Below are 27,080 nucleotides of genomic sequence, written 5' to 3' on the forward strand. Positions count from 1 at the left end.
TATAATATAATGAAAATACATACAAATAATAGGAAATTTAAATAGCTCTCTCTCCTATCTGTTACTAGGTGTCTAGGAGGCATGTTTCAGGAATGACTAAATGGATAAAAAGCAATAGTTTCTTGAAATTATAAACTTGCAAACAAATATATATACATATGTATATATTTATCTGGAGATAGATAGATAGTAAAGTGAGCTGCGGAGACGTGCAATCCAAATATCCCTTAACACTTTGATTTCCTTTTACGCTGATCTTTTCATAAAAATTACTGTGATATTTAAATAATATAGGAAAACATTTTATATTAGTTTTTTTAAGCAATCCTTCATTATCCTAGCTCTTTGGAGACAATATGTTTTATCTCCTCTAGTTGTAAAGTCTTGTGAATTATTAAGTAAAGAACTGATGATTGAAACAGTAGTTAAACAAGGAAATTATCAACTTTAGAAAAGGTCAGAAATATTCTCCATGTGTCCACCAAAGAATAATCCTACAGACTACATTTATGGAAGAGTGTTTAAAACTTTTCTAGTGAGGACACAATGGTATGGCTTTGATTTAAAGCTCTTAGCTCTGGCAAAATTAAATTTAAGTTCATTAAACTAAGCACATTGTGTTAAATACAGATCAACTCATTACTGAGCATCATCTCAATCACTGATGAGAGCGCTTTGAAAGGCCCATCATTATAACATTAAATGTCATTTTATTACCAACAGTAACTGCCTGATTAAAATCTTAAATGGATGGGGATCATTGAGAAGCCATATTGAAAGTATCTTCTAGCTGATTATTAAAGTAAAATCTGCTGTAAAGGGAAATATTAATGAAAATTACTAATTTCCTTGCCTCAATGTCTTTCTATTTCCCCTTATATAACCCTAATTCAAGACTTAATTTTCTCTGTTTTATTATTGCAACAGCTTTTTATGAATCTAGCTTTTCCGCTGTCATACCCATATTCCCTTTAAGTAAATTCAAGATTAAAAAAGAATATATAAGAGCTACAGAAACCTTTCCAAATTCCATAAAAAAAAAAAAAAAAGTACATTCCTTCCTTAAAATCTTCTGATAGATTTACAGTGATAAGAAAATAACATTTACCTTATCCTAACATTCAAGGCTCTACTTAATCTGAGTAGTACTTATTTTTTTTATTTATACTGTTTTTTTCCTAAAAAACAATGATGTATAACTATGAGGAATTACTTAGTTACCATGTCTCAAACTACTGTAAAAGCACAATACACTCTGTAATTCAAATTCACATAATGAGTTTTAACCTAAATGTATGTGTTACATGCTACAAAATCAGGGGGGAAAATAGCTTTCTAAAAGGAAACTGGCATTAGAAATAGAAAGAATTGTCAGTTATACATCTAGTTTGAAAATCTAGAAATTTATGTGTCAATTAATATAGTTGTCTGTTATCTCATTTTCATAGCTTTTTCTCCATCCAATACTAAGTCATTGTACTAAGCATAACTGGCCCAAGGATGCCTCTTAGCTTAGGCAAAGTTCTTCTTTCTACAGCCAACAAACAGAGGTCAACTGGACTATGTTTGAGTGCGATATAACTACATTGTTAACAGGCCCTAGGAAACACTAAAAAGAATTATTTTTCTCCTAAAATAAATACAAATAATAATTAGACAGTAGATGTACTTAACATTTGTGAGGCCTGGGAAAAATTTTTTCCATTTGAGGAGCTCTAAAATCTGATTAATATTCTGATCATTTAAAAGACTAAAAGTACAACATTCTCAGAATGTTTGTCTTTTTATCCCAGTGCTTCCTGTCCTGTAAGTGACAGGGTCATGAATTCCTTTGAGACTGATCAAAGCTATAGATCCACTTCCCAGATAAATGATCAGAGCCAAATGCATTTTCAAATAATTTGAGAAAATTGTCAGGATACATTTAAGTGCTGAGTTCCAGATTAATAACACTTTCTTAACTTATCAAAAATTAATATTTTTCTACAATTCACTCACTCAAATATTTATTGAATCCTAGTATTAACTATTGAAGGAGCAATCATATGCAAGGCAAACTGCATGCCTTCAAAGCTCATATTCTGGTAAGATACCAACATAGAAATAATGTAACGTAGTTTGAAGAATGCTGAGAAAGAATTTCCTTTGGGGGCCTAGGGAAACAACTTTTTAAAAACCTTATAGGTATTTATTTTCCCCCTTTTAAAACACGTATCTACTGATCGTGTCACTTTTACTTGGCTGTTAGGAACCTCACAGAAAATGTATGACTTTATGGATGCTTCTGTCTTATTTATGTTTTCACAGACTTGGCCTCCCTATTTGTGTTTCTATTTCAACCATCATTTTGCTGTATGTGTTCCTTCTGTAAGCTGCCATGGTGCTTTGAGGCCAGGGACAGAGCACAGCAGGCTAGTTAACATGCAAGGCAAATATTATAAGACCACTGTACATGTAGTCCATTAGCTTCTTGAGTTCAAAATTTTCTCCATTTCTACCCTTGTAAATACTTTCATATTCTTAACCTATGTTTATGTGATTTAGAGACTACAGATATGTTGCCTTTAAATTTTAAAATTTTTAAAAGTTAAAGTGTTTGTAATATCTTGTTCCCTCAGAGGTGGTATAGAAAAATGAGATTAATTTTAATATAGATATTTAAGTGTTTTATGATCTGTTTTCTATTCAATATTTTATCTTCATTTCTCATTGTACATGCTGTAAAATTCTTTTCAATTGTCTCTGAAGCATCTATGCTAAGCATGCAGGCACTCGGCAAAAAATGCTCCCTGGTTTGGTTGTCAGGGCACTTGGCAAATAAGCTATTGTCTACCCTACCCATGGAATAAAAACACATACTTCTGCCTCTTTCAGTCAGAATAATAATAGAAGGAAAATCACTTGGAGGGTCTGAATTATTCAGAATGACAGGGCAGGTGCTCAAAGCCAGCCTGATTGATTAACAAAACCAAATGTACCTCATGGTGTGTATTGTGCAACCCAGATTACAGAAGTAGAAAAGAATTAAATTAAATTAGAATAGAAAAGAAATGATGAGCTCTCTCTCTCCCCTGCTTATCGTGCCAGTCAAGGTAAGGAGAGCACAGAAGAGAGGTGCTTAACTGTTGAAAAGAAAAATATTTTTTTCTCTCACTTAGCTTCTGGAATTTTTACCTCTCATTGTTTTGAGCAACCTGCTTGTCCCACTAAATTAATATTTCTTGGTATAGCTTTTATTTTTTTCAGAGTGACTGCTTCTAGTTTAGTACCTGTGATAAACAGATGTCTTTCACAATGTCCTTTTGGAAAACTGAGATTTTTATTCTGAAAGTTTTCTGTAAATCAATTCTGCCAAATCAATGGGGATTTTAAAAAGTCTTTGATTTGTTCTACAATCAGATATCCCTATATGGCAGGGAAATGATTCCCAAAATTCACAGCTTGCTGTGATCATGTGATAGATGCCACTACTGGTAACAATGATATAAATGCTTGCTAAAACCCAAAAGGCCAAACATTACCATTATTTGTAACTTAACATTTGTTCTTTGGGAAACCATCACTTGCTTTGGAAAAAGAATTGGCATTTCCAGTGACCCTCTGTTTTTTTTTCCCAATTGTGCTATGTTTATTTGCTGACATACAAATACTCTGGGAGGAAAACTCACAATTTTGGATTTACTCGCCAGAAAATAAAAACTTCTTCATTCCTTTTCATGGGTTGTATTTATCTTTTCAGTAAGATCGTATTTCTCTATTTTTCAGCAACCTATGCCTCTGTCTCCTTGGTATATTTTAGTCATTCTCTTGCTATTGCACTAAAATGACTTACCTATTGTTCTGGTTTTAGTCTTGCTTGGTGAAACCCAAACCACAGACCAATTTGACAATCTTTATAACTATATGATGAATACTAAGCCATGCTAAAAAAAACTCACACCAATACAAAAATTAATATTATTGTAAATTCTATAATCTCTGTGCCCTAATGACTATTTTGTGTTTCTTTTGTTCAGCCAACCCCTCTTTAATTATCCAAAACAGATGTTTCTTATCTTATCACTGTCCTTACCTCTATCCCCAAAAACAGTCTTTTCCTCAGGACCATCAGATCACATTTCTTCTGATTTCTTTCAGAAAATAGAAGCCGCAGGGGGCACTTTTTTACTTCCCCCCATAAAATCAAATACAACAGACTTTCTTCCCTTCCTCGGCTGATGACAGATGAGGCACCCATCTGCTGCATAATGACAGAGATCTGAGACGTGGTTATGATCCCCGAACTTTCCACCCCTTAGACCCTTGCTCGCTTTAAAAATTCCCTTAGTCTCAATTTTTAATTTCTCCCTGACCAACTGTTCCTTTTACTTCATCTTAGGACTATGCTTAATTTTTATCTTACTTGGAAAACAAATTCACTTTACTTGACGTCAGATCTCTTCCCAAGTGCCTTCTTACCACTATCCTCGCCCCCCGGAGCCATAAAATAAGTCAGTACTTGCTGTATGCACCTCATATCCCACGTACCCTTAAACTGACTTTCTAATACTCCCCTGACAATGTTCTCGCAGGAATTCCAGCAACCTCCACACCACTAGATTCAATGGACACTTGGAGATCTTAGACGATTGTGATGGTTTATTTTATGCGTTAACTGCAATTTTCTATGGTAGTCTCCTAGAATGTAATTCCTGTGATAGCACAGATTCTGGTTTTTATCTACTGTACCCACAATTACATTACACAGTGCTGGAAAGTATTTATTAATGAACAAATAAATCATGCAGGGTAAATCTAGCTCTAGGGTGAATACTATGCATGGTAAATATTGTTATATTATAAATAATATTATACAGTCCTGAAAATATTAATTAATGAAGAAATAAATTACACAGGGTAACTGATATATTCATACACTGCAATGCTAACCCTAAACCCTATTTTGCATGGAAGAATTTATATTTTCTGCTGACTCTAAATATACAATATGTTTAAATACAAATACAAACAGCAAGTAACACCAGATGAATAAAATAAAATTCCAAACAGATGTTTAGGAAGCACGGACTAGAAATTCAGGTTCAGTGAATATGGTGTCCAAAGACTTTGACGTTCTTTCCTAACAATTTTCACAGAGGTGGAACTTACCTACAGCAAAATGCAGGGTTCCATGAGCTCTGAAAAACTAACAAGTCTGTGTAAGTAACACCACAATTAAGACACAGAGCATTTCCATCACCTCGGAAAGTTCCTTCATGCCCCATTAAAACCAATCCACCTGTAGCAGAGGCAATTACTGTTCTGATTTTATCACCATGGATTAGTTTTGCCCAATCTTTAACTTTATAAAGTTGGCCTCACACATCATGCATGAGTTTTGTGTCTGACTTATTTCACTCAGCATATTTTTTTCTTTTGAGATTCATCTGTTATTGAGGGCATCAGCACTTTCTACTTATTCCATTATAAAAATGTGCCATTCACCTCATTATAAACATTTCCATTATTGTTTCTAGCTCTTTGTGATTATAAATAGAGCTGCTATTAACTTTCCTGTAGATGTCTTTTTGTGAATATAGGTTTTCATTTCCTTTGGATAAATACTTAAGGTGCCACATTCTCACCAGTATTTGATTTTATAAATTTTCCAATTTCAGTTACTATAGGAGACATAAGATGATTTCCCATTCTGATTTTTATTTACATTTCCTTGATGATTAGTGCCACTTAGGGCCTTTTCTCATGCACATTGTGGGTTTGTATTCATCCTGCTTAGGGTTATGAAGCACCGTGGACTGGAGGTTTTTTTCTTTGTCAGAATTAGGAAATTTCAAACATTATATATACACATTTTGTGCCCCTTCCCCTCTCTCTCCTTTTCCTGTGAACCTAGGTACATGTATTTGAGATCTTTTGATATTGTCCCACAGGCCATGATACTACTGTTTTTCCCCTCCAATCTTTATTCTCTCTGTGCTTAACTTTAAATAATTGCTATTGATTTGTTTTCAGATCTCTTACCATTTCTTTTGCAACGTCTAATAGCGTTGCACTACTTTAGCCTATCATTTTCATCTGGTATGTTTTCGAGGACGGAAACTGCATTCATTGTGTTTGTTAGTTTCTGCGTTTTTTTTTAAAATCCTCCTTGAGGATAGTTTTTCCATTGCTTTTCAGAGAGAGAGGGAGATGAGAGAGAGAGAGGGAGAGAGAGAGGGAGAAAGAGGGAGGGAGAGGGTGGAAAACATCAATGTTAGAGAGACACACTGACGCTGCCTCCCGCATGCGCCTGGACAGGGGCTGGGGATCAAGCCGGCAACCGAGGCCCGTGCCCTTGGCCCAAAGCAAACCCGGGACCTTTCGGTCGGCGGGCTGACACTCTAACCACTGAGCAAGCTGGCTAGGGCTTGTTTTGTTTTTAATCAACCCAGGCCTTTGTTTGAGAGCAATTTCTCTGGAATTTTTTTCCTTAAAATTTGGATAAGAAGCAATTTGAATTTTATTGCCTCTAAGACCTAGCAAATAAACCTAAGAAGGTAGCTCAGTGTGGTCTTTAAATCTTGCCCCGGCCTTAAGGCTTCCGTCTCAGCAGTCTCCCGAGACATTTGCTCGGCCCTCAGCGCCCCGGGAAGCCAACCCTACTTGGCGTTTACCTTCCAAACAATAGGCTGTAGTGAGGGGACCCAGTTGATTTGCTTACACAGTAATCCCTTCCTGTTCCAGGGATAAAAATATTACCTTGGCTAGTACCTGAAGAGAAGAACAGCCTCAGGCTTCTGGCTTTCCTGTCCTCTGGCTTTAACTGGGTTGTAAAATTCTATTCCCATTGTTGTCGCCAATTCCCCATCCTTTCATGTGCTAATGTTAATTTGAGGACAGATAATTTGGGACAGTTAATCTGGAGGCTTTTCCAACTGCACAAAGGACATAATTATTTGACTCTCCACCATTTATATTGCTGACTCCAAGCAGACAATACCTCTCCGCAAAGCTGTATTTTCTTTCTTTTCATCTTTTACATAAGCAGCTTAATAAAAGCTTACCCTTTTTTCTAACAGGACATTATTAAAGCAGGCAATAAACAGCAGATATTCTAATACCCTGATTTCTTTTCTACCAAGACCCCAAAGCTCCAGTGTGAGTAGACAAGTGGGTAGTGGCTGAAGGTACAAGCAACTATTTGTCCAGCAGCTTTGCTATTAGTAAGCTAACATCCTTAAAGTTGGGAAAATCCTCCTTGTTTGGAAGTCTCTATTATTATTATTATTATTATTATTATTATTATTATTATTAACAATTTAAAGTCTGTTAAATGCACAGACTACTTTTGTATTTTTCAGGGCTTTTTTATCGTAATGGCAGAAAGCAAATTTAAAACAGCTTAAGCAAAAAGGGAACTTTATTGACTTCTTGTATAGCTATTGTCTGTGGTGCCTGTTTTATACTGTATTTACAAAGGACTATGCCATAGAAAGTTAACATGTATAAATGAGCCCAAGGGATCAAAGGACAGAGATCATTTATCACAGCTAGGTAGGGATTAAAGTAGTAGAGCAAACCGCTCAACAATCTAGAACTTTTACTCCTACCCAGACTCCTTCCCTACCAGGGTGCAAAGGAAAGTTCTAGGGGAACAGAGCAAACAATTTGGTGACAGAGGGCAGCTATCCATTTACATGGGGAGAAGGTGGTTGAGGGTGCAAGGCAAATTATTGAGAATATCAGTGGAGAAAACAAAGATCCTCTTGTCATGGCGAAGGCCAAATGCCGGAAATCAGCGTGGTCAGAGAAGGATTTCTGAATAAGCCTGCTGATGGGAATTGACTGTGAGCCCTCATATAGACTCCTTAGAACATACTAGACTCGGGCCAATCTCAGCATAAGCCTCAGAGGCATCGCTTTTTGTACAATATAAAAGATTGTAGTGGTTTTAGGATTTAATTCAGCCCAGCACTTCAATTTACAGATGACCAATAGACTAAAAGAAAGAAATCCATAGCTTTCTTTTTTAAATGATAGTAATCTCTTTTGTTAGATGAAAGACAAACAACAAAAAACCAGACTTGATTTATGGGCCCAGGTAAGGAGAAGTGGTCTTATGCAGTAAACAGTACTCATAGTTCCTCGTAATTCTAATAATATTAACTGTATTTTCATCCTCTAAGCCACCTTGGAATAAAACGAAACATACTTCTCTTTCCTAGAAAGTATAATTTCATGCTAAGGGCAGTAAAATTTAAGAAAAGATAACCAGCAATAAACCTGATTTTAAATAAATATTTGATAACTTATTTAAAAAGCAATCTGAAGAACAAAATTAAGTTAACCTAATAAGACTGAAATGTATACTGGTAGGGAGAAACTGATTACACTTACAGTGAATTGCATTTAAGTGTATTTATTGCCCATGCAATTTATAATATGCAAATCTGAAAATCATACAGAATCAATGAAAATTTTAACAACTCATTTTTCAGTTCTGCAATAAAGCAAGTAATAAAGTCAGAGTGTGAAGAAATGACTTCGCAGCATTTATGAGACATAAGGAATCCATTGGTATTAAGAACTGCAAAGAAAGATTACTTTAAAGCCTTAAGTTTAGCTGAAAAGTGGCTTCATATAAAAGATTCATGATTAATTCAATATGTTTTATTGCCTCATACTTGGCTTAATTTAAGTTAAATTATCTGACATATATATATAAATATATATATATACATATATATTTATATATATATATATTCTACCCTCAGACTATCTTTCTGATCATCCAGAAGTCAATTTAACATCAATAAAGTCTCTTTACCTACAATTTCTCCTATGCAATCTTTGTTGTTACAATAGCAGTTTTGGCTAACAAATGTGGTTACCATCACATATTCAGTGTATGGTGCTTATGTCATAATTAAAAAATGATAATTTATAGTTATTACCAACAGTATTAAAAAATTTCATTATCTTCTAGCCAATAATCATTGTATTGATTAGTCTTCTTAACAAGCTGCAGTTTTATAAAATCAGCTCCGTAAATAATATTGGGGACATCATTAAAATAAAAAATTTTAAGTATTAACTTTTGCTAGGAGAATTTTGAAGGGACCGAACTCTTGAATATATGTGTCATCCTGGAAATGGTTTCCATTAACTCAAAACTTAATGTTACACAATATCAAGCAACATAATTATCATTTGAATAAAATTTTGGTAGAAGGTAATTGTCAAAAGTGGGTACTCTAGGGTTAAACTGAGTTAATTCAAATCCTGTATGATTTTTAAGTCTGTGACCTTGAGGAAGTTACTCTACCTCCTTGGAGGCCACCAAATTTTCCTATGCAAATGGGGAAAATGAAACCTACTAATTTATATGAGGTCTTTAGTAGACTGCCCCTCATATATTCTTACTATGTTTGATGTTATCAGAAGGGAAAACCACTTTATTGCAATAGGAAAGTATATTAATATAAGTAAATTTAAAAATATTTTACATGTTGTAATGGTATCATCTTATATTTCATATTTATATGTTTGGAAACATTTTGTGTATTCTGTCAGTAAAATAGAATGTACTAAATTATTGAATTTAAAAACACAGATCTAACATATTAAGACTTCTGGAGTGACATGCTGTGTAAGGACAGGAAGGCTCTAAAGATCCTATAGTTTTGAGATCACAAAATTGAATAGGCAAGGATGTTGCTGACACCGACCAAGGCCAGCGCGCTGGCCCAGAGCGCCTGCCCCACCGCTGCTGGCTGCTGGTGTGTGGGGCCTCTTCCCCACGCAGTCATGTTCACGCGAAGCAACTGCAAATAACAAAAGTCGTGGACTTTGTAGAAAATCTGGGAAAACCAGACTCAGTGCAGTGCTTCCTACACTACAGACATGCTTCATTGAATCATCATCTTTCACCTCTTCAAGCCCCTCCTAAACTCCCTTTCCTAAACATCTTCCCATGTAGATCTCCCAAGGCTTCAGGTCTCCCCTGATACGGAAAAGGAATCGTTGACTGTGAAAAATAATTATGAAGGTGGGGTGGCAAGATACATTGAGTTTAAAGTGTGTTCACTTTCCCTATTTTTCTCTCCCCTTATTTCAAGCACACAAAACACACCATGGGCTTACTTTTTCAAGGGGGGTTTATAGCAGAGTTTAAAAGCATCAAGGGGGCCCGTTCTGAGACGCTGGTCTATTTGACGATGGCCGGTTCTCTGGTATTCTGAGCAAGGCAAAATTACCATTTCCAGCGTCCAATGCAGTGACTGTTTTGTTCCAATATTCTAACCCATGGCGCTTTACAGGAAGTCAAACTCCTAAAAATTCACCACACCTCAACAGTTTCAGTCCCTCTTCCACTTCCTTCTCAGTTGTTTTTTGAGATTTAATGGGTTTGGGTTCATAAAAACTTATGTATCAGGTCTGGATATGCTACTTGCTATTAGGTTGAATCGTATGAAATTGATACCTTTGTAGCTGAAAAGTGGTGGTAACTGGAAATTTCATATGGTTCAACATAAACAGATAAATGTTGTAGTCTTCTTTCCTCAACTTTGAGTAAAGACCAAGTGGGATTTGTTGCAAGAATTAAATGGGATAATGTACTTAAAGCACTCAGCATCTCATTTGGCATAAAAACAATTTATGATAGCTGTTTATTATTGTAATCTCTGCCTAATGAAGAAATATTTGGATTCAGAGACTGTTGTTAGAGGGAACTGTATATACTCTTTTCACACTTTGGTCTTTGAAGATGGAGATAGATGCTTAATTGATAAGGGTTCCATGATAGATTGTGGTTTAGACACCAGAAAACATATTTTTGGGGCACTCGTATTTATGGAATAAAGCTTGGATGTACTGTGAATTGAAATCTGGTTATTTTTCTTTCAATCCTGCTCCAGCTGGATTCTGACATTAGACTGTCTTTCCTCTGAATTTTATTACTTGTGAGTTTCCATAGTTTTATGTGATTCATGGATATTTTAATTAAAAAATGGGAGAGATTGCATTGGGCGCTGCTGGTCATAAACTATTTAAAACCCAAGATGCTATAGTAACATCTCTAAAATAAATTTAAGAACACAATTTAAAATGTTGTTTTTCTATTACTGTGAACATGTAAGTCAAACCAATTCAATTACTTCATAATCTTGCAAGTACTAATATATAAACAAACATCTCTTATTGATGGTTTCCCCAAGCCTTCACTTGCTACCACCTCACTGGCATAGTTGCTATCAAATTATAGGTTCTGAAGAATTTTCATATCATAGGTTCAATTTAGATCACACAACTCTAGGTTAATGTTTAGCATTTTCATGTAAAATGTACACTTTCTTGAAAACAGTTTTAATTTCCTATTTTACCTATTTTCAGTTGCACAGAAGAGATGCATTTCATAAACAAATGTAGTAAAAGATCTTTGTTTTAGGGTTCTCCAACAAAATGTGTACTGTAATGGTGTACAAGAAATATAGAATATTACTACTATGCCATTGCTTAATATTTATACATGGTTTTGAGATGTATTTGTAAAGGAGAATCAGTAGCTAAAATAAACATCTCTGCTGGGACCCCTTGGGTTCCAGTAAGCTATGAATTAAGTAGGGGCTGGTTGTGTTGTTAGAGGTGTCAGCTGGGACAACTGTGTAATGTGGCTGTGGTTCACAAGGTCTCTCGTCCGCTAGTAGGTTAGTTTGGGCATATTTACACAATTGTTGCAAAGAGTAAACAGAAGTGTGCAATAGTTCTTGAGGTCTAGGCTTTGAACTGGCTGCCACACCATCACTTCTGCGTCTTACAGTTGGCCAGAGCAAACCATGAGGCCATCACAGGTTTAATAGAAAAATGGACTCCCTAATGGGAGTAGCTACAGGTAACCTCACCGCAAAAAGAGGTGTAAACAGCAATGTTCATATTTTGTAATCTAGGAGCAGGTAATTAGGAACAAGGTTCTGGTAAAGAAAGACAGCAGCAGGCTAATCTAAAATCTTTATATTAGTGGTCTTAGTAACCTAGCATTTACTATCACTAGGGCCTAAATGTAGTAACAGTGGTAGCAGCAGCTGTGACCTGAGAAAAATAAGGTAATACAGAATTCAAAATTATTTGCTCCACTCCAGAAGAGGGGTAAGCTCCTTGATGTCAGTCTTAGCAATATTTTTTTGGATTTGACATCAGAAACAAAGGCAATAAAAGCAAAAATTAAACAAGTAAGACTAAATCACACCAAAAAGCTTCCACACAGCAAAGATAATCATCAACAAAATGAAAAGGCAACCATGGAATGAGAAAAAGGGGTTAATATTCAAAATATAGAAAGAACCCTAACACAACTCAATAGCAGAAAAACCAAACAATCCAAATAAAAAATGGGCAGAACTGAATAGACATTTTTGCAAAGAAGACATACAAATGGCAAACAGGTACATGAAAAGGTTCACAATATCACTCATCATCAGGAAAATGTAAGTCAAAACTAAAATGAGGTATCACCTCATACAGTTAGACTGGCTTTCATCGAGAACACACGAGACAAATTTTAGAAAGGATGTGGAGAAGGGGAGCCCTTGTGCACTGTTGGTGGGATTGTAAATTGGTGCAGCCACTATGGAAACCAGTATGGAGGTTCCTCATAAAATTAAAAATAGAAATACCATGTGATCCCTCAGTCTCACTCTGGGTATATCCAATGGAAATGAAAATATGATATTGAAGAGAACCCTTCACTCCCATGTTCAATGCAGCATTATTCACAACAGCCAAGATACGGAAATAACATGAGTGTCCATGAATGAATGAATAGATAAGTAAAATGTGATATGTATATATCATGGAATCGATATGTAAAACATGGACTGGAAATAATCTAAATAATTGCTATTCTATTGGCTTGTAAGCATATTGATCTTCCTAGGACACCTCAAAATATAAATATCTATATTTACATCTATATACCTATATCTATCTCTATATCTATATCATCTATCTACCTATCTATCTATTCAGACAAGAGAGAAAAAGAAATCCCTCCATTTGTGACCACATGAATAAAACTTGAAATCTTTAGCTAAGTGAAATGAGCCAGACAGATAAAGACAAGCACTGCATGATACCATTTACATGTGGAATCTAAAAAAAAGTCAAACTCATAGAAACAGAGTAGAAAAGTAGTTGCCAGGGGCTAGGGGGTGAGGAAATTAAGGAAAGATTGGTAAAGGGGTACACATTTTCAGCTACAAGGACACCGCAATATATAAGACATTTTTGTAGAACTATAATGCCTTGAGTTTAATAAGCAAATCCTGAAATACAATGTTCAATACATATTAATTGGTGTGACTGCTGAAAATTGAAAAATACAAATAAAAATTCCCCGTTAATTTGAAATCTGAGAGGTGTTGAAAATAAGTCAGTGGTTCCAAATTTATGTTCTGGAATTGAAAACAATATATTCAGACAGCCAACAGCAACATGCAGCTACCTTCTGTTTTTGATAAATGAGAATCATCTTAGCTATTTGATTCATCCACTGTGCAACATACGATGGTGATAAGAGACTAGGGGGAACTTCTCTTAGGAGATACACAGAATTCTAACTGTATTAGAAAAATTCTGGGCATCATTTGGGTCATCGCTGTGAAGTATAAAATGGAGTTATTTCAGATGAAAACAATCAGATGTGATGAAAAGTTTGGGCAATGGCCCCTATGAGATAAAGCAAATGAAACTGCTCTCCTTCGACCTACAGGAAAAAAGGATGATTTTGGATTTGCTAAGAGACTTGAGTGTATGAAATGGTCCTTAACAATAGATGAGGGGCAGGTCTCCTTTTCCCAGATACAAGAGTAAAAGGGCTCTAATTAGATTATAAATCAGAAAGACAGGCTATCCTATAATAGTTATAAGATCCTGGAAAGAATTATTTTAAGTGTGATAGTAGAATCTGCTTCTCTGAATGAGAAGAGTCTGTCTTCCCGGGACTCTGAGCAGCTCCAGCTGAGCGATGCTGCAGCTGGCCTCCCCATGAACGGGTCAGACCTGGGACTCAGTGCGCGGGCTCCCGGCCGTATTTCAGAGGCGAGTGTCAAATGCTCACTATCCTTCTGAATGGGAGTGGGATGTATATAGCTGATTCCAAGCCAGTCTCTCTCAGTTAAGAACTAAATTGTTTTTAAGACAATGGAAAAATAAACGAAAAGGAAAAAAAATTCCATCGCTTTCTGCCAAATCACTAAAAGATCGAATGTTACCATCTTTCAAGAACGTAACTGCTAACATCTTGCAATAACCATAAAAACCCAAGGGCATAAAGGAGCATGGACTGTCAGTGGTTCTGTGTGTTTTGGAAGGTATAATCTGAACAACAATTTACTACATACAAGGGATAAAATTAACCAAAGGATCTGCTAAGAATTCAAATAGAAATAATAGTTTTTAAAGTACTCTTTTCAGAACATACAAAAAGTGGGGAAGGGGAGTGAACAATCACAAGTTAGAGGTATCTATTAGAACGTGGGAATGGGGTTACTCAAACATGGGTCTCACCCTGCCTGTATCTGTGTATCTTACAACAGGATGGTGCAATTGTTCTGATGAAAGACAGCAGACCCTAGGGGAACACAGACACTTTAGAAGAGGGGGCACTTCATGCGGCCTTTGCTCCACTCAAGGATATATAGTCCAACACAGCCACGTGGGGCGTGTGTGAAGGAGGGAGCAGCTGGGAAAGTCAACAAAATCCCTGACTTCGTTGGATAACTGCTTCCACTGGCAAAAAAAAGTAACCATATGACAACAAAAAACCGAGGGAAACACATCAAAAGGACACAAGAGCAGCGTGGGAAGCTCCCTTTGCCAAATTTGGGACAATCTGAACATAAATATGAATCACATCAGAATTAGATTATACTCATTGACTAAACGACAACCAAATCATGAAGGAGATGTGAGAATTTTAAAAATCAACATTGTAAAGTGATCTTAATAACATTTGATTCAGGCAAGAATCATCAGTGAATCATTGTGAGAAAGATAGTTTAAAAATAGTATATTCACAGTCTCATAGAATCATCCCAAAGAGTGGCTGTTAATCAAAAAGAGAAAAGGTTCCTTTACTATGGAGCCGTCTGGTGAATACGGCCTTAACATAAGCATCAAGCTTATCAACAATAATGAACGGGAGTCTGACTTACAGTTCGATGTCCTGTATTCTCTGGTATGTTGTGTAGAAAAAGAAAGACAGCACTATGTTGTATCCTAAAAAAGAAAAGTTAAATTAATCTAATCTTGAGGAAACAAATCAAAAATCACAGAAATTCTGCAAGACTCCTGTCCTGTATGCATAAAATATTTCAGTGGCACAAAAGACAGAGGGTAGGGGAGCTTTGATCCCTCCTTCCCTCCCTCCTTCCCTCCCTCCCTCCCTTTCCTTCTTTTTCTTTCTTTGAACTAAAAGAGTCATGACAACTGAAAGCAATGCACAATCCTTAATTGGGTCCAGAATCAAAATAAACAAACCAAAAGCAATAATGGATATTATTGCGCCTATAGCAGAAGAATTTTAATATGGACTGTAATTTAGCTATTACTATCATATTGATGTTAAATTACCTCTGTGTGTGTGTGTGTGTGATAACGTAAGAGAAAAAATGCTTTTTTCCTTCATAATTGAGATTTTATCGTTTTTTTAGAGGATAGGTACAAAGACGTTTCAATTTGTATACAATTCTTAACATACGTACCAAAAACCTAAAGTTCTGTAGTTGCGGTTTTTTTCTAAACAGTTATTCCAGTGACTTCACAGCTTAAAATTTGGAGGCTAATTTTCCTTAATAGAGTATCAAGTACCAACATCTTCATATGTTGATATACTGTTACATCAAAATCCCACTAATTCACAATTGAATATCATATACACTAAATAATGAAATTTTCAATCTTTTGCAGCACATTGACAGAGTTACTAGGAAAACTGGACAACCACATGAAGATGTTGCACAAAATTCTGACAGGGAGAGCCAAGATCAAGGAGTGGTTTTCTTTAGGAGACAACTCTGCCAAAAACATGAGATAGAAGTAATTTAAAATGTTCTAGACACATTAAACGCACGCCTGGCTCCAAACTGTCCTTTAGTATGCTATGGATTATAGGATATAAAACTACCCCATCCATGGAATGTTAAGCTGACACCAAGACAACCAAACCCTCCCATATTCAATATCCCACGATTTTCTGGTTGTACCACAAAATAAACGCCCAGCAAATGATTTCACCTCTTAAAGAAAAGCATTTACACTTAAAAAAAAATGGGATGAGGCAGAATTCCCCCTTTCTTAAAAATGTTTCTAGAGCTACTAAAAACTTGCATTTACGAAATAGCTGATAAGAATATTCCTCCGGTTGTACCGAGGGGCCAGGGAGCGCCGGTGAGACGCGGGCTGATGCTCATGAGACCGGCGCCCTTCGCTCTCGCCTCCCCGAGCCCGGGCTCCCTGTGCCTCAGTTTCTCCGTTTTCCGCAGGCAGATCTCCAGGTTCCTGGTTAACCACTCGGCCTGTTTTCCCCTTGGCTTCTCCTTTCCTTTTGTTTGCACTTTTTCGTCTGCAGATTTATCCTGCTGCCTTTTTTGGCTTTGTTTCCACTTCTGCAGGGGCAGGTTTGGCTGACAACTTGCAGGCCCCCTCGCAGTGGAGCTGACCCTCCTCTTGGGCGTCCCGGCAGCGGGATGGGCGGGCGGTGCTGGCTTTGCGGGAAGGCCAGGCTGCGAACCCGCCCCTCTCCCTGTCCCTGCCCCCAAGGCCCTGTCCTGCAGCCTCCCCGTCCTTGCCTAAGAAAGAATGTTCTCATCTAAAATATTCAGGAACTTTCATGCACACACACACACACACAGATCTGAGAGGCGCAGCAGATGTGGTAAAATAATAATTGGTTCATCTGGGTATATATAGACATCCCTTTTGTTGTTCTGTTGTGGGAATTTTTGTAATAATTTAAAATTCTTAACATAAAAAGAATTATTAGAAAAAATAAATATTAAGTATTAAATATTAAATATTAATAAGCCCAAATATTAAAAAGAAATAGATCACATATTAAAGTCACAAAGGTAGGCTCAATTATTTCCAGAGAATAGAAATTTGAAATCTTGAAATACTATAGGATTATTAAACATTGCATGGTGAAATCATGACATGAACGCTTTTTCTTGTAAAAGGTGAGCATATGCTATAATCCGAATATGGGTCTATTCATATACCTATTGTGTGTGTGTAAGTTGGACAATATATACATCACAACGCCAGCGGTAGTTATTGCTGGGTGGTTGAAATATTCATATTTTTTGTTTAAGTTGGATGATTTTTAACATTTTCTGAACATTCTGTTACGGACAAATATACTATTCTGATAGTGAAGGGACAACAGAAATACAATTTAAAAAGAGACTATTTGAAAGTGCACACATATATGAATTATTTCCCCCAAAAGTTAGTCAGGAAACTTTTCCCATTTATAATATTAATATTCCCTACCAAGCAATTCATCATCGTGCTCCCTGACATTGCAAAGATTTATTTCCAGCTTTCCAGTTCCTCCTTTTTTTTTGTTTTAATCATCACCCAAGGATATTTTTTCCATTGCTTTTCAGGGAGAGCGGAAGGGGGGAAATGCTGTTTGACAATACATACCAGGAGCAGAAATATCGGAGACAGTGGGGATGGAGGTGCTTATGAGGACTGTCTTTGGGGTCAGACAAGTTTGTTTGAATTTTGTATCAATCAATCAGTAATTTTTGCATCTTGCTGGTTACTTAGCTTCTCAGCTACTCCATCTTGTCATTAATTTCATGGCTCACTAAAAGAATTAAATGAGAAATTTGATAAAGTAGAGGGCCTGCAGTATGAACTCAGTAACTGTCAGCTTTTCCCCCTTTCTGAAACATGTCTATTATCAACACAGGGGAGCTGATGATCCTTCCATTTCTAAAACCCTACGTGTTATTAGAAAAGGGCAAGATTCATAATCCTTCTCTTAAGGACTTCGAAGTGTCACATGAGCAAGATAAATCATTGGCTCAGTTTTTTTAAATATTCACTTTTGAAAATTTGGTGAAAAGAGAAAACTACTGGAGAGTCAGAGCCATGCGGAGAGCTGCGAGGAACTGTGTTGTGGGAAAGCCAGATTTAGGGGAACCTCTTTCCTCTTCAACAGTTTAGAAACAGTTCAAAATTTAGAAAACATTTACATAAGTGGGTCAGATTTTGGAAAGCATCTGTTCAGGACTGAAAAATTAGAAAATTTACACAGCAAATTTTTCCCAGAAAACGTATGTCTTACCTCCAAGACTTTGAGAATATGAGAATAGTATCTTTATCTTAGATAATTTTTTCAATAAGGTTTTTTTCTCTCCTCCTTCCCTCTGGTGTATGATTTTGCAAGATTATCTTTTCCTTTAAATTTTCTTTTCAGAGTTCTCAAACATTAACCCAGAAGAGAACTGAGTATAATATTCTCCAATAATGATATTAATATACTGCCTACTTGCTTTCCCTAAATTTTCATGATCCAAATTTTAAGTCTGATTCTGTTGCATGACTGTGGATTGTCGAACCCGAGTGGATACCAAAGGAGAGATATTCACGGAGGAAAGGGCCAGAAAACAGCCTTTCATCACTTTGGAAATTTTCAGGAACTTTTCAAAGCGACTACTCAGCTTTCTGGTTTGTTCAGTGTACAGACCTTAGGTCACCATCGCCCTTCATCTTGTGACAAAATTCATGCCACTTCTTTCCTTGTAATATATTTCTGACTTAAAAATTTATAAGTAGAAAAAACTTGTAAGTAGAGGATTTGTGTCTAAAATTCTGATAATCGTTTGGTTGACAGTCTAAGCTTTTAGTACTGTTCCAAATTTACATTCTGAGTTTTCATAGAAATGCTCAGAGGGAAGTTAAAACTATCCTATCTAAAATAAACTTTTTATTTCAGAATAGTTTGACATGTACAGAGAAGTCGTAAACAGAGTGCAGAGAGTTACGAGTTACCGTGTGCCTTTTATGCAGAGTCCCCCAGGGTTAATACCTAGCACGACCACGATATACTTGCCACATCAAAGAAACGAGCATGCCTGCATTTCTATTAACTAGACTCCACACTCTATTAGGGTTTCAAAAGTTTTACCACTAATATGAAAGAAAGAAAAAAATCTTTCTCATAATCATGATTCTTTAAAGACATATGGTAGTAGCTGCTAAATCTGTAATCTGACCTTGTATGAGCCAACATGAAATGCTTTGAAAGTTTTATCCCTGACTTTATGAGCCTCTGGCTTCTTTTTGTCACGTTCTAGGCTCTCTCTATACCCTCCTTTGAATGTATTGTAACAAAGCTCTGGGAAAAAAGTTCTAAAGCACATGCTATACTTTTCTCATAATTCCCCTAAGAACTGATGGTGAGGTGGCCCTGTGTCCATCACCCTCAGTATTGGAGTTTGATAGCTGCCAAGAGAGTAATAAAATAGTCAGTGTCCTCATCTCTAGGTGAGTGTAGACACACTTCTTGCGTAGCTGTCTCTGGCTCTGAATCTGTGAGTGGATTTTCTGGTGCAAGGGGAGCTTAATTTGGAAATAACAGTGAGGTACGTTAATAATGACTATCTCATAACAGTGATTCAGAGCTGGTGCTTGTATCAGAGTTTGCATAATTAAATTAGCTAGCTGGCACGCATGTAGAAGTCCATAAAGTACTTTCATATACATAATATTAGCTTCTTACAACATTCACAGTTATTTTTGTTATTGTTATTAAAGAAAAGGCTCAGAGAAATTAAGTAGCTTGTTGAAGGTCATACAGTGGAGATTTGACATCAGATCTCTGTCTCCAAAGTCCTTTACTTTCCACTGTGCTCTGCTGCCTAAGAAAAAGAATGTATTACTCCGGACTGGATCTCCCGCTCCCTTTTTAGGAGAAAATAATTACTTCAGTTTTATGATGTTTCCTCCTGATCAGGGTCTCCTCTGGACATCAGAGTTGAGGTACGCTGAAGTGGATTATTACAAAATTAACCCGTTAAAGCAGATCCTTTCCCTTAAACCCTCCTACCCATGCATGTTGGCTATACTAGACTTTGCCGCCTGGGTCCCACCTCGGCTCTGTCACAGGAGCCTTTCTCAAAGGCCCAGACGCCAGCTAGGCCCACATTCGCCGCTAAGGCCTCTTGCCAGCTTCACTCAGGGCTACCTACCCTGCTGAGCTTGTTGAGAGACTCAGCAGCAGCTCCCCCTGGTCTCCGGCTCCTACCAACTAAGTGAGTCCTTTTTACCCTCCCCCCGTTATTATATTGTAAGTCAGCTGTTGGAACAACTGGGGGGTTTGTTATTTTTCCAAATATGTGTCTCCTCTGTCCATTTGAGATGCTCCTCTTTATTTACGCCTTCCTGTTTCCTCCTCTTGGCTCAGGATTTCAGCTCCCCGCAGTTTTTAAGGCTTCTTTCTTTGATGAACTTTTTGGAACATTATCATCCAGCTGTCACCCTCATATTATTTATTTTTTTTCATGGACACAGTGTGCTTTATGTGCCAGATGTACCCGTTTTCTCCCTCAGTCCTGCTAGACCAGCACATTTGTGTAATCTCAACGCAACTCGGCTGCAGCATCTCCTACAAAAGCCTACGTTTAGATGTTTTCAGCAGTGCTGCTAACTAAATCTATTTTTATTAAAAATAAATACGAAACATCCAATAAAATTTATTTTCAGTCAAAGAGTATGAGCAGTTTAGGGCTCTTGCTACATATGGTTTCCCAGAGGGTACTAATAATTTTCACTGCTTCCAGTAGTATACGAGTGAATTTATTTTACTGCGCCTGGATAGGCAATGTAAATTAATTTTTAAATGCTTCCTTATGCCAACTTTGTTTCCCTCATGGCTCAACAACGGTTACGTGCGCTGAACTATCTGGAAGAGATCACCCAGGGCCACCCCACATCGGATCTCCCTCTACGGTGGGACGACTGTCATCTCCTCCGAGCGTCTCCTTGTGAGGATCTGCCTTCCTGCCGCTGCTTTCTCATGATCACATTCACTGCGCTGTCTGGTTGGTGGTGTATTTTGCACTTTGCTCTGCTCTCAGCTCCTCGCACTACCCTCTGCAAAAGTGTCCTGATAATGCCTTTACTTACCATGCTGGACTGCATTTGGGGCCCGGAGCCTGAGCCCCAGCTTCTCTTTCACAGGAGGCTGAAGCACTTTCTACCCTCTCTTACCTTTCTCACTCTGCTCTGTGACTGCAGAAGCGAATAATCTTGCATTGATTTAACCACTCCCTTGTCTTGTAGCTTTCAGTTCGATGCAAGCAAGAGGAGACACTGACAGAACACAGAGGAAGGAAGACAAGGGTGAAGGGTTAATTCCCCTGCTCCCTCACTGCCCCTTTGCCAGCTCTGTACAGATTGGCAGCACCCTTCTCCCCAAGTCCACAGCTTCACTCAGGCTGTCCTCTCCAGACAGCTATGCTTCCTGAGTTTCAGTAACTAGTCTCTTCCCTTGAACTTCAGGCTTATGGATGGTAACTGTTACTACACTCAAGCTACGACATTTTCCCTCGATCTTGTTCACATATTGTAATTCATATGTTTATTAATATCCTCTCAAATAACCTGTTAAGAGTGTGCTACCTTTTTCCGCCAGGATTATGACTTATGCAAATGGAATTTAAATAATAACAGAAGGATACCATTTCATGGGCACACCAAGTACCTAGAGAATATTTCTCTGGATTTTCATAACGTGGCACTTGAGTTAAATCTGGTATTACTCCTCATAATTGGCCTTCATTCTTTAGTCTATTCGACTAGGCCAAGATTATTAACTCAGTCAAATATTTATTTATAATATTTGTCCATGTTCCTGTGCCATGGAAACATTCTTTTCAGGCCTTAAGTAGGAAGTGTCTTTGGAGCTTTGTCCCCTTAGCTAGGTCTTAATGGCTGCAATTTAACTCTAACCCAATGGAGGACATCCACTGGGGAATTCCAGTTCTACTCAGGGATGAACTTTATATAGAATCCCAATGTTCTGTGCATTGGGGGTTGGGATAAGTTAACTAACAGAAGTTCAGGATACAGACATACCCTGTTTGTTGTGCTATGCTTTGCTGTGCTTTGCAGATACTGCATTCTTTATAAACTGAAGGTAAGAACCTCCATCAGAAAAAAGATTACAACTCACTAAATGCTCAGATGATGGTTGGTATTCTATTTTGCAAATAAAATTTTTTTAACTAAGGTATATACATTGCTTTTTGTTTGTTTGTTTTTTAACACATAATGCTATTGCATACTTAATAGAACAGTATAGTGTACACATACCCATTATTTATACTGAAAAAAAACCAAAAAAAATTGTGTGACTCACTTTATCCAGTGGTCTAAAACCAAACCCATAATACCTTTTTTTTTCTTGGACAGTTCTTTGCTAAGGACCAGTGTGCTAGACATGTGTCTTGAAAATACCTTCCTGAAATATGACTTTAAAGGAAATATGATAATCACAGAATCCCAATCCTATCAACTCCCTTGGCCCAGCTATTTGTCAATAGCCGCTAAAAAGATCGGTATTAGACAAGGCTTGAAGAGGATCTGAATACAATTATTTAATTTCATTTTAATCAAACTGTGTTAAGGTATAGTTTCTGAGACCTGTCTTTGAGATCATGTACTATTTTCTGCTTCTGAGACAATATGTTGGCACCTGGTGAAGATGAAAGACTCCTACTTGCTGAGCTAAATGTAGAAGGAACTTGGTCCACTCTCATTTGCCCTGTATTATTATACTAGGGACTATAAAACTAAGCAATTGTATTTTATACCTTTAGCTATCTCTGTAGATAGGCTCTGCTTGGAATCTTCAAATCTGGCCATTACAGGAACAGGATTCTTAAATGTGAAAAAAGAGTGGCATCCCTGGGGTATTTGCCATCCTTAGTAGGTTTCCAAGGGAAGGTGTATGATGTCTGGTGTTTCACTGAATCCAGGATTTTAAATTTCAGGCTAAGTAAGATTAGAGTATTGGCTTTCTAAGACTTGAGCTGGGTAAAGATTTTTTTAAGGGCATTTCTAGCCTTTTGTAGACTAGCTCTATAATTACATGAAGATAGATAGCATCATAAAGTTCATGGGACTTAGGTTTTCTGATATAGGGCTGGTGCCAAAAGAAATACAGCTCTGAGGAGTTCTAATCTCTGTCTCCCCCTCTCTTTTTCCCTCCTTACACACACAAACACACACACACGCACACACACACACACAATTTAATTTATTTTTAAGACGGGGACCTAAAAAATACAATGGTATATGCAACATATGAAATAAACAGGAAATACAGGGAGAAAACAAATTGTTAATAATTAAAACCAAATACTGAACATCACCAATAACCACAGGAGTGAAAGTAAAACCATAGATATAGAATTGATACAGATAAAAGCACAGCACAACATAGCATCCCATGTTTGCTAGGAAAACATGTTTTCTCAAGAACTATTAAAGGTTAGATAAATGTTGTGTAAGTAATACATACGTATATATAGATATATTATTTAAACTTTTGACATAATAATTTCCCCTATGGAAATTTATCCTAGGCAAATATCAAGATGTGCATAAAGATTTATGACAGAGCTATTAATAAGAGCAGCACACACCCGGGAAGAAACTACATGCCCATGAATAGGGGTTTGGAAAACGTATTACAATAGAACTACACAGTATACCATTAACACTATGTTTAAAATATATATTAAAATTTTTAAATCTAAATTGAACTTTATTAAAATTGAAAACTTCTGCTCTTCAAAACACAGTATTAAGATAATCAGAAGACAAGTGAAATAAAATATTTGCAAAACACACATCTGACAAAAAACTTGTATCCAAAATGCTAAAAGAAACCTTGGAGATCGAAGATGGAAGCTACACTCACCTCCTCCCAGGACCAAACTGGAATTACACCTAAAATACAGAACATCTGCTTGAATAACCAATCTCAGACTAGCTGAACAGGAGGCTTATAGCCAAGCATTTATAGAAGAGGCCACGTCGAGGCTGGTGAAAGGGCAGTGACGCAGAGTGGGCCGGCCCAGCTCCCAAGAGCGGTGGTTGGGATCCCAGAGGGATGCCTCAGCTGCAGAGCTTCACCTGAGAAGTGTGGGGTCTTTACCCCAAGCCAGGCTGCCCGGTCTTGAGAACCAGAGCTGAGAAGAGGCACCCACATAACACCTGGCTATAAAAATTAGGGGAAATTCTGTCTACCAGGGCGAGATGGGCATCTGCTAGAGACACTGCACCCTCTTAAAGGGCGAATGCACAAAATCTTACGTACAGTCACTCACCCTGGGCTCTGGCAGAGGTAGGGCAAGGATTAGAGTTGTGAGCGGAGAGACTGGGGTTTGTGGCTGTGGGGAGAGAACCGAAGGGACAGCCACCAGGATCCCTGTGCTGAGTCCCTCTCCCACACTGCAGACAACGTATTTCTTGGGTGAAGCACTCCCCTTCTTATGACAGCAGCCTGGGGGAAAGCAATAGGCCACCCTCTGAACTCTCTGTCTCCCCACCCCATGGAGCAAACACCCTGCTGAGAAGTCAGCTGCTGGGCAGAGGTGGAGGCCTGGGCAGACTCAGGGAGGTGTCAGTGTCTGAGTTGTGTGGCTCTGGAGAGGGGGCCACTTCTCTCTCCTTCCCTCCACGCTTGGCCAGGGCATGGGATCCCCCCTTGGGAGATCCACTATCCTCACTCTCCCAACTCCCAGAAGCCCCACCCTGTTGAGCTCATGCTCCTGGAAGAATGTGGGACAGACTGAGTTCTGTGGCTCCAGGATGGGGAGGTTTCTCCCTCGCACACTGACGCACACAGAGGCCTCCCTTCACGTGACCAAATCTTGGTCTGTTTCCACTTGATACATTCTGCTCCCTCACCCTGATGAACTCCGAGACCCCACCCCACCACAGAGGTCTGAAAACACCCAACAGGTGCAAGCCAACCTTGGTATACTCTGGGACATCTGCTCAGTGTCCATAGATCCAGGACTGTCACCGAGATTGAACCTGTATCAATCTGGTGAATACCACTTGCCCCTACCTGGTGATTCATTGAGAACCTTTCTCATGCAACTTGAGTACCACCAGAGGCTCTTTCAGTGACTGAGCCCAAAGGCAGCTGGCAGGAACAGGGAGGTGAAGGCAGATCTCGGAGTTCCTTGAGAAGTTTGCAGACCTGCACCACCTGGACTCTGCACTAGTGGAAGCCAAACTTGGTGTACAACTTGGTCCTTCCCATGCACACCCAGGTCCAGCAGAGGCAGCCACAAACTATGGATTGCTTTGTAGCACCAAACAGGCTGTCCTGGGCCAGTCACATGCAGTGTCTCACACTGACATGCACCAGGGTCCCCCCAAGAGGCCCCAGAACCAAGACACCCAATGGTGACAACATCAGAGCAGGATCCGATTAACTTCACAAGCAGCCTATCCAAAGGGATATCTCGGCAGGCCCAGACCCTGCTGAGGCAAATTCCGCTTAGTGTGGTGAGCACTTATACAGCAGCTCAGACACTGTGGTTGAGGCTGATCCTCACAGCCAACCAGCCTGAGGGTCGACCCAGGCACGAACGGACCAATAGCAATGAAGACTCAATTACAATAGGAGGGATTACATAACCCACAAAAGGGACATTCCCGGAGCACCCAGCTCAGGTGATCTAGGAGACTGTGCCACTGGATTCCACAGGACACCTACTACATAAGGTCAGAAATAATATTCCATACAGAGAAGAGAATTGCTAAGTATCATAATGACACCTCACCATCTTTGGTGTACACTTCTTTTCATTTTTGAAGGAAACATTACTATTAATTTTAAAATTCTAATTGGTTAATAAATATGAAACTAGACTAACTATGAGCACCAAATTATCAACAATGACTATCTCTGGATGGTTGCATTGTGAAAAAAAGAGATGGTGAATTCAAAAGAATATTTCTGATTGCATAAATTGAGCACAAATTATCTGCATAACTAGTAAACAGCACACAAAAAGAAATTACAAGGAAGAGATAAACAATATATCTATCAAAATCAGCCTTCTCCTGAGAGTTGTCTAGCAATAACACAGTAGTTGTTTAGATGAACCTTGCTTCCCTCCTACCTTCACTGGATCCCACTCTATTGTTACATTTAATATCTCTGACAAACTTCCATTTTTACAGAAACTTCATGTGCTACATACTAGCCTTGATAATTTCTCTCAAGATATATTTTCCCTGGGAGCTGTATACAGAGTTTTCTACCATTACATCTAGGGATTCTCAGACACATAGAGCACATTGATCTTCCTCTTTTCCTCCAGACCAGGCACTCATACAATTGCACACATGTACTTGTGCACACGCACACATGCACATATGCATATGCACACACAAGCACACTTCAGATGTACATACATTTTTGCTCTTCAAACAGTGTCAGAAAACCAGAGTAGTCCTTTTAATAATTTTGTTTTAACTCAATGAAACAATATCCAGGATGATAGTAGACAAGACATGCATCCTGTCCAAAAACTGAATGGCTAGTAGCAGCCAAGTAGGAGGCTGAAAACCTCCTAATAAACACAAGTCAGGGCCTGGCACCCCCAAGCGTAGTAACTGCCAGGAGCAACTCATCTTTGGAAAAATTATTTTACTGGTAACAAATCAAATTCTCAGCAAAACTGACTTATCCATTTCTGTATTTTTTCTGATAGGTATTCTATTTCATTGTTTTTCTATGTTATATGACAAAATCTTACTTCTATCTCCTACTTTTAGAACTTATGGCTTTTCTACTGCAAATAAGTAAATCTTTACTAACCATATTATTTTTGATTCACATTTCATATTCTGAAACTTTGAAAATCTGATCAATTCTCCAAGATATATTCAATAAATGTCAATTCATCTAATTTAAAATTTATAATGAATAAAAATATTAACTTTATAAAAGTCAATACCATGCTGCTTATCCAATACTTAGTAGCTATCCATAAGAATCT

The 27,080-nt window shown here is 37.9% G+C and overlaps 1 long non-coding RNA gene across 1 annotated transcript in view; it reads right to left on the minus strand.

The window, feature by feature from the left end:
• The window catches only part of LOC107546568 (uncharacterized), a 453,940-nt gene that overhangs the window by 141,701 nt on the left and 285,159 nt on the right, over nt 1–27,080 (minus strand). Inside the window, exon 5 of the long non-coding RNA XR_015715445.1 lies at nt 15,192–15,255. This is a non-coding gene — a long non-coding RNA (uncharacterized LOC107546568). The remainder of the gene's footprint in view (nt 1–15,191; nt 15,256–27,080) is intronic.

Source organism: Miniopterus natalensis, chromosome 12 (assembly GCF_054644295.1).
Source record: "Miniopterus natalensis isolate mMinNat1 chromosome 12, mMinNat1.hap1, whole genome shotgun sequence".
Lineage (NCBI taxonomy): Eukaryota > Metazoa > Chordata > Mammalia > Chiroptera > Miniopteridae > Miniopterus > Miniopterus natalensis.